This window comes from Schistocerca serialis, chromosome 4 (assembly GCF_023864345.2).
Source record: "Schistocerca serialis cubense isolate TAMUIC-IGC-003099 chromosome 4, iqSchSeri2.2, whole genome shotgun sequence".
NCBI classification, from domain to species: domain Eukaryota; kingdom Metazoa; phylum Arthropoda; class Insecta; order Orthoptera; family Acrididae; genus Schistocerca; species Schistocerca serialis.
In genome coordinates this window covers 235,028,494-235,037,997 of record NC_064641.1, presented here as the reverse complement: position 1 = coordinate 235,037,997, position 9,504 = coordinate 235,028,494, and the positions used below count along the sequence as shown (strand labels likewise).

General features: G+C 44.5%; 1 protein-coding gene across 1 annotated transcript in view; it reads left to right on the top strand.

Moving 5' to 3' along the window:
• The first annotated feature begins 5,695 nt into the window (after positions 1 to 5,695).
• LOC126473665 (fatty acyl-CoA reductase wat-like) overlaps positions 5,696 to 9,504 on the top strand; it is a 242,926-nt gene continuing 239,117 nt past the window's right edge. The window contains exon 1 of the mRNA XM_050100898.1: positions 5,696 to 5,906. The gene's annotated coding sequence lies outside the window, so the exon portion shown is untranslated. The remainder of the gene's footprint in view (positions 5,907 to 9,504) is intronic.

Here is a 9,504-nt window from a genome sequence, read left to right as displayed (position 1 = left end):
TCCCCAGATTCACGGATCCCGAGGACAGAGCGGTCACAGTAGCCGCCCGAGGACGCCGCCACGACACCGCGGGACTACCCCATGGAGTCGTAGCCTTCACCTTCTCCGCCTCCTCTCGTCCTATCTATGGAGCTGGAACCGCCCACGCCGAAGCAACCGACACCGTCTGCATCTGGTTATGGGTCTCAGGAGATGGACGTGGACCCTTCTGGGTGTTTCCCGGAGGACGTTTCCACCAGAGTGAAGGCCGGATGGCGGTTACGATTGGAAGTCTGACATCACCTGCAGCCTGCCTTCCCTCCCGCTGCCAAGTTCCTTATGCGACGAAGGTCTGTCGATTTGGGAGGGCCGGCCGCGGTGGTCTCGCGGTTCTAGGCGCGCAGTCCGGAACCGTGTGACTGCTACGGTCGCAGGTTCGAATCCTGCCTCGGGCATGGATGTGTGTGATGTCCTTAGGTTAGTTAGGTTTAAGTAGTTCTAAGTTCTAGGGGACTGATGACCACAGCAGTTGAGTCCCATAGTGCTCAGAGCCATTTGAATCATTTTTTTTTATTTGGGAGGAGGGGGGGGGGGGGGAGGAGGAGGAGGAATGTTACGGTCTAATGTCAAGCACCGGCACGCCAGTCGGGAACGAGAGAGAAGAGGTGGCTGTGAGAAGAGATTGCTGTGGTAAGAGGTCAGGCAATAGCACGCTGGCCGACCCCTCTCCAAGACGACAACGCGACAGCGGCGGCCCCTAGGTGACGCGGACATAAGGGCAGCGCCCGACTGGTCGCGACCCAGTCGAACAACAGCCTCAAGATTAGCGGCTTGCATAGAAGGATCAAAACTCGTTACTTTGCATGTACACTCTCTGTAACAGACTTGGAGTTGTTATGTCCAGAGCCTGGTTTGATGCAGCTCTCCATGCTACTCCATCCTGTGCAAGCTTCTTCATCTCCCAGTACCTACTGCAACCTACATCCTTCTGAATCTGCTTAATGTATTCATCTCTTGGTCTCCCACTACGATTTTTACCCTCCACGCTGCCCTCCAGTACTAAATTGGTGATCCCTTGATGCCTCAGAACATGTCCTACCAACCGATCTCTTATTCTAGTCAAAATGTGCCCCAAATTTCTCTTCTCCTTAATTCTATTCAATACCTCATTAGTTATGTGATCTACACATCTAATCTTCAGCATCTTCTGTAGCACCATTTTTCGAAAGCTTCTATTCTCTTCTTGTCTAAACTATTTATTGTCCATACATGGCTGCACTCCATACAAATACTTTCAGAAACGACTTCTTGACACTTAAATCTATACTCGCTTTCCCTGCCATTGCCAGTCTACATTTTATATCCTTTCTACATCGACCATCATCAGTTATTTTGCTCCCAAAATAGCAAAACTCATTTACTACTTGAAGCGTCTCATTTCCTAATCTAATTCCCTCAGCAACCCCCGATTTAATTCGACTACGTTCTATTATCGTCGTTTTGCATTTGTTGATGTTCATCTTATTTCCTCCTTTCAAGACACTTTCCATTCCGTTCAGCTGCTCTTCCAGGTCCTTTGCTCTCTCTGACAGAATTACAATGTCATCGGCGAACCTCAAAGTTTTTTATTTCTTCTCCATGAATTTTAATTCCTGCTCCGAATTTTTCTTTTCTTTCCTTTCTGCTTGCTCAATATACAGATTGAATAACATCGGGGATAGGCTACAGCCCTGTCTCACTCCCTTCCCGACCACTGCTTCCCTTTCATGTCCCTCGAGTCTTATAACTGCCATCTGGTTTCTATACAAATTGTAAATAGCCTTTCGTTTCCTGTATTTTACCCCTGCCACCTTCAGAATTTGAAAGGGAGTATTCCAGTCAACATTGTCAAAAGCTTTCTCTAAGTCTACCAATGCTAGAAACGTAGGTTTGCCTTTCCTTAATCTATTTTCTAAGATTCGTCCTAGGGCCAGTATTGCCACAAGCGTTCCAACATTTCCACGGAATCCAAACTGATCTTCCCCGACTTCAGCTTCTGCCAGTTTTTCCATTCGTCTGTAAGGAATTCGCGTTAGTATTTTGCAGCTGTGGCTTATTAAACTGATAGTTCGGTAATTTTCACATCTGTCAATACCTGCTTTCTTTGGGATTGGAATTATTATATTCTTGTTGAAGTCTGAGGGTATTTCGCCTGTCTCATACATCTTGCTCACCAGATGGTAGAGTTTTGTCAGGACTGGCTCTCCCAAGGCTATCAGTAGTTCTAATGGAATGTTGTCTATTACCGGGGCCTTGTTTCGGCTTAGTGCTCTGTCAAACTCTTCACGCAGTATCATACCTCCCATTTTACTTCATCTACATCCTCTTCCATTTCTATAATATCGTTCTCAAGAACATCGCCCTTGTACAGACCCTCTATATACTCCTTCCACCTTTCTGGTTTCTCTTCTGTGCTTAGAAATGGGCTCTTGATATTCATATAAGTGGTTCTCCAAAAGTCTCTTTAATTTACCTGTAGGCAGTATCTATCTTACCCCTAGTGAAATATGCCTCTACATCCTTACATTTGTCCTCTAGCGATCCCTGCTTGTTTTGTCATCAGTCTACTGTCTGGTTTGATGCGGCCCGCCACGAATTCCTTTCCTGTGCTAACCTCTTCATCTCAGAGTAGCACTTGCAACCTACGTCCTCAATTATTTGCTTGACGTATTCCAATCTCTGTCTTCCTCTACAGTTTTTGCCCTGTACAGCTCCCTCTAGTACCATGGAAGTCATTCCGTCATGTCTTAGCAGATGTTCTATCATCCTGTCCCTTCTCGTTATCAGTGTTTTCCACATATTCCTTTCCTCTCCGATTCTGCGTATGACCTCCTCATTCCTTACCTTATCAAATTTTCAACACTCGTCTATAGCACCACATCTCAAATGCTTCGATTCTCTTCTGTTCCGGTTTTCCCACAGTCCATGTTTCACTACCATACAATACTGTACTCCAAACGTACATCCTCAGAAATTTCTTCCTCAAATTAAGGTCAGTATTTGATATTAGTAGACTTTTCTTGGCCAGAAATACCTTTTTTGCCATAGCGAGTCTGCTTTTGATGTCCTCCTTGCTCCGACCGTCATTGGTTATTTTACTGCCCAGGTAGCAGAATTCCTTAACTTCATTAACTTCGTGACCATCAATCCTGATGTTAAGTTTCTCGCTGATCTCATTTCTATTACTTCTCATTACCTTCGTCTTTCTCCGATTTACTCTCAAACCATAGTGTGTACTCATTAGACTGTTCATTCCGTTCAGCAGATCATTTAATTCTTCTCCACTTTCACTCAGGATAGCAATGTCATCAGCGAATCGTATCATTGATATCCTTTCACCTTGTATTTTAATTCCACTCCTGAACCTTTCTTTTATTTCCATCATTGCTTCCTCGATGTACAGATTGAAGAGTAGGGGCGAAAGGCTACAGCCTTATCTTACACCCTTCTTAATACGAGCACTTCGTTCTTGATCGTCCACTCTTTATTATTCCCTCTTGGTTGTTGTACATATTGTATACGACCCGTCTCTCCTTATAGCTTACCCCTACTTTTTTCAGAATCTCGAACAGCTTGCACCATTTTATATTGTCGAACGCTTTTTCCAGGTCGACAAATCCTATGAAAGTGTCTTGATTTTTCTTTAGCCATGCTTCCATTATTAGCCGTAACGTCAGAATTGCCTCTCTCGTCCCTTTACTTTTCCTAAAGCCAAACTGATCGTCACCTAGCGCATTCTCAGTTTTCTTTTCCATTCTTCTGTATATTATTCTTGTAAGCAGCTTCGATGCATGAGCTGTTAAGCTGATTGTGCGATAATTCTCGCACTTGTCAGCTTCCGTCTTCGGAATTGTGTGGATGATGCTTTTCCGAAAGTCAGATGGTATATCGCCAGACTCATATATTCTACACACCAACGTGAATAGTCGTTTTGTTGCCACTTCCCCCAATGATTGTTATACTGAAGAAATTTGTTATCTTGTCTGTAGCCCTTTGTTTGAAACACATCTGTGTAACACAAAGCTAAGAATTGTAAGTGCTCATTTTGTAATAAAACTAATTAATTCGATTTGTTTGAATGTTGCCTATCGATCCGAGAAAGGTGGTTTCCTAGACACTCCATATTCGACGACTAGGCAGGATTTAAGAGGACCTACTTTTTCCAGGCATAGTGCAGCAAGTCTACTATCAATTACATCCCACAAATGTTCGATGGAATTCATGATGGGCGATGTGGATGGCTCAAACTGTCCAGAATGTTGTTCCAACCGATTACGAACGCTTGTAGTCTGATGACATGGTGCATTGTCATCCATAAAAATTCCGTCGTTGTTTGGGAAGAAGAAGTCCATTAATGAGTGAAAATGGTCTCCGGGTAGCCGAAAGTATTTCCAGTCAATGACCAGTTCAGTTACAGCCCATATCATTATGGATCCAACTTCAGCTTGCACAATGGTTTTGTTGGCAATTTGGGTACTCGGCTTCGTGCAGTCTGCACCACAGTCGAACCCTTTCCTCATCTCTTATCAATTGAAATCTGGTCTCGTCCGGCCAGGCCACGTTTTCCACGCTCGCCGCGAGGCCACTACAGTTGTAGCAGGAGTGTAGTGCCGTTGTCTACAGTCGGTAGCCAACGCCGATGTAAGTCAGTCATCGTCTGCAGCTCAGTCATTGCTGCCATCAAGTCTTTGTAACTCAGTTCCAAGTCAGTCTTCAAATTCACCAGATTCGACATTCAAGATTACGAGAGATTAATTAGTCACTGCAAGATTTGTGACTTGTAAATTATGTCATTCTACAGACGCTTAGTCTAGTCGCGTGTTCTATAATTGTCAACCAACTGATCATGGACTACAACAAAGTTAGGTAATAGATACTTTCCTATTTTGTACTCCTGCTAATTAATTGTGTTTTCCTGTTGTGGCTACCAAGCAGTCTTGGCATAGTAGAACTCACATTGCCATCTCCTTGGCTACCTTATATTTGCTACCTCCTGTTAATGAACTCGGTTATGGTGGTAGATCGTGAACAAAATCACCACCAAAGGGGTAACATCATTAGTGACACCGACGATTGAGTCGGTTAGGATTGGGCTTGGCTCTGAGTACTTTGGGACTTAACTGCAGTGGTCATCAGTCCCCTAGAACTTAGAACTACTTAAACCTAACTAACCTAAGGACATCACACACATCCATGCCCAAGGCAGGATTCGAACCTGCGACCGTAGCGGTTGCGCGGTTCGAGGCTGTAGCGCCTAGAACCGCTTGGCCACTCCGGCCGGCGAGTCGGTTAGGAGCATCCACTTGCCTAACACGTCTCTCGAATGTAACGACCGGTGGAGACGGAAGGTCGATAAGATTTACGTCCTCCGCTTCGTCTTCTTGCCTTATCCCGATGCTGCATGTTTTTTAAGCGTTCCTAGAAACCGATTTGTTAAAATAAAATCGCTTCAGCGCTTGGACAGCCCCGTGACCATAGGGTAGCCTACGAAGGTCGAGCCATCCTGATGCAGCAATCTCGTATACTGGACAGGAGTTTCCCAGCAGAGAGAGAGGCCTGCGGTGCGGTGCCTTGGCCGGCCGCGACCGCAGCCTCACACTCACACACGCGCGGCTGCCCACATACGCGGCACAAAACCGGACGGCGGCGCCTCCAGCAGCTCCAGTCTGCGCGCAGCGGACACAGTCGCCGGCCGCGCCGCTGCCCCCTCCAGTTCCTCCGGAGTCCACCATCCGCCGCGCCCGCTCGCTCTCGGCGGCCAGCGAGCGACGCCGTGCCGACCCACTGGCAGACAGTCCAGCACTTGGCACGGCTTTCTCCACGTGCCGAGACCTCAACCTCATTCCGATTGTGCGTGAGACGGCGATCCTCGCTGGACGGGTTTGGCGGTAAGTGCTGCTGCCATTGCGTAGCCTTGCTGTGCTCCTCTCGTTAGTAGCTAGCCGAGTGGTAGTTCCTTCCGTTCCACCTGCAGGCTGCATCAGAGCGCCATTTGTTTAAAAAAATATGGCCAGTGGCCTCCAGGCGAGTTCCGTGAAGTCATTTACACACCCCGGTATTGCTGTGGTTCTGAAAGAGCCTCCAGGAAGGTAACTCGTGTTAACTGTGATTCATGAACTACATCGATAAAAGAAATTAGTTGCTCTAGCTGGCTGGAGTTGAAGTAATCAGCCCTTCGAACAAGAAATCGTGCTGACATCTACATGAAGACACGCAAAATATGAATAACAACGCCATCAGTCACAAAAAAATAGTGTTTTATTAAAGCTCACGATTCATTTCGGATCCTGTGGGTCCATCAACAGGTGCAAGTCATACGTTATTTACGTCTGTTCTTGAGTGAGTCGACTCAAAATGCACGTTCCTTTTGTGAGAAGATTAGGTGTTAAATTTGGAAATAAGAGAACTTAGCGCTTAACCTTCCCACAGCAGAAACATACATTTCGCATCACCTCACTCAAGCAGACGTACACAGTATATAAAACAATTTGAACATAGTAATTAACGTGAAGGTTCCGAAATGAATCGTGTAGTTTAATAAAACACGGATTTCTTGTGACTGAAGACAATATTATTCATACTTCTTGTGTACTGAATACAGTCACGTCCACAGCTGCAAAATATGGGTAAAAATGCATTACCTGAAGAGACTGTGGAAGTTACTGAAAGTGTGAAATAGGAGACCGAACGTAGATTTATACCTGTTTAAATACAACCGTACGGTAACGGCCCGCCCCACTTCATTGTGTCCGCGAGACGTCCTTTGGTATTGGAGAAATAGACGCCATAAATATTAATACCGTCCTCTGTGAGTAAAAGGCGCAGTAATGCGGTAAACTTTAACGGGGTATAAACACAGGTTTCAGCGATTCTTCCAAGTACCAGAGCGAATCTCACTTTCACGGGGAAACGCGAACTGAAACGTATCTTCGTGCCAGGCCGAAGTGGGCATCGTATCGACATTCCAATGCTGATATCTGTCATTCTCTACCGGGTGAATATTCTCACTAACAACTGGAGTGTCTTAAAACGCTCTTTCGTCTCTCTGCCTCTTCTGAATTGCACATAAGTGGCATATTTACTCGTAGCTTGTAAGGAAAGGAGGCAAGCGGTGGCATGTTGAAATGAAGCCATTCCTGACGCATGTTCAGATAAATCGCCCAGAAGAGCTCCTCTCACAAAACGCTGCTGCCTTCATTCGGCTACCAACTTCACGAATCTTCTGCTCTCCGAGTACTGGGCTCTAAGTTATAGTTATCGCTGACTCCAGTCGGCTTCCCTTCTAATTCTTGCACTAATGACCTTGCCGTTCAGCGCCCCTAACTCGCCCATCCTTCCAATTCATTTATAGAATACCACTGCCGACGAGCGGTACGGATTTTATTTCAGTTTTATGAGCGCAAAATAGTGCCGCAATTCGACAGTGCTCTGGAGCTACTTTGCTCATACTGCTGAGAGTGGTGCTTACTGGGCGCTGGAGCTTCGTTACGGCGTTTCCTTTCAGATGTAGGCTGATGAGGTACCCTGCAAATCACCTTCGAATATTTTTTTTCCTTATCACAACCTCTTTTTACTAACTGAAGTTGTTGCTTTTGCTACTGGCCATAATCCGCTAAGGATTCTTCCTTTTCTGCCTTCTGTTTCACATTATCACCCTCAGATTATAATTGAAAAATTGTAAAACCGTGTCATGTGACAAAGGCATCTATCTTCACTTGATTTGGATCCTAAGGAGTAACTTCCTCATTCGTCACTTGATGTGTCATTAGAAGTGTCTTATCTGATTCTGCTGGAACATTGAAATAGTTGCACATAGACAAAGTTGGGGCGCGACGTGCTTCCAGGAGGATGAGAGCTTTGAGTTTGGTCTTATTAATCTCCATAAAATTATTCAATTTTTGGGTTTAGCGGTTGCTGTAGGGGTCATGTTCTTATTAATCAATGTGTGCCCATACCATATGGGGATACATGCTACAAGCGTTTGGAGTGTGGTGCGTATAGAATTTAAGAATGAAAAGTACTTGTTTGATCATTATAAACCAGAAGTACTTCGCTGACTTTGCGTGTAAAATTAGTAACAGTGACAATTTTTTGGCAGAAAATTAAATTGGTTTGAGTGTTGTGTTGTTCGTCATCATAATAACTGTAACAGTCTTCATTGTGCCATGTTCTACAATAAAGACTGCATAAACTGATGCCGTACTGATAGCAGAGACGTGCTGATATTCAGTCTTTGTATTGACATAAATTTCATCAACTGTTCATATCATAGATTAATGAGTAATTGTATCTGAATACAGGCGTTTTCGTATGCACGGTTTGAAAACAAAGAATACACCAAACCTGTATCTCATAAAATAACACAGTTAAAAAATTCATGATAGTGCGCACTCTGTGTCAACTACGTATGATATTACTTTTAGGGTTTCATTTAATTATAAAAGAATTCTACATAACACAATAAAACCACAAGGTGCAGGATGCGAGAGAGGTGTTGAGGAGAGCATATGGGCGGTAAGGGGAGACATATTTTGGGTGTATATACAGTACTCCAATGTCACACAGTTAACTCAGCCTTATTGTTTTCTTTACGTCAGATGAAGCATCAAACGGGTTTACATTTTCGTACCATAGGGAATGCTAAGCGTGCCTGAGGAGCGAACGGATAATTATATACTAAGAATGCGAGTTGTCGGTTATAGAAAGCTGCGCGGCATTAGCCGAACGGTCTCAGGCGCTGCAGTCATGGGCTGTGCGGCTGGTCCCGGTGGAGGTTCGAGTCCTCCCTTGGGCATGAGTATATGTGTTTGTCCTTAGGATAATTTAGGTTAAGGAGTGTGTAAGCTTAGGGACTGATGACCTTAGCAGTTAGTCCCATAAGATTTCACACACATTTGAACATTTTGGTTATAGAAAGTGTAATGCTTGCTTCTACGAACAACGAGCTTTTTGGGTTGTTAGAGTTCAGTAGACTCAGTGTTTTTGTTCCGTTATTGTTTTCAATTTTTACTTCAGAGAGGATAGTTAACAACGACTACAATGTTCATGCTCAGCGTGTTTTGACTGACATTATAAGTAATCGGTTTCCTTCATAAGGATACCCTGCTATATACACCACGACAGAAAAAAATGATAATATTGGAAGTTTGCAATACACTTAATGCAGTACATTCGAGGAATTTTCCAGTAGTTTATATGTTTAGACTACATTTTACTCGCAGAATTTACAATCCCAGGAAACGTCTAAATTCCTGACGGAGTTTCAGTAGGATAACGAATCCCACCGAAAAACATTTTACGGTTGAATATAGTAATCTGTATAGCACTGCACCCTGCTGTATTGTCATGCCCTGCCTCGGAAGTGCTTTCACTACCTATCCTTCAGTGTTCAGTTAGGTGGCGGTGTGTTCAATCTCCAACATATGCGATAAACCTTTGTCGTGTGACTGTCTCTCTCTCTCTCTCTCTCTCTCTCACACACACACA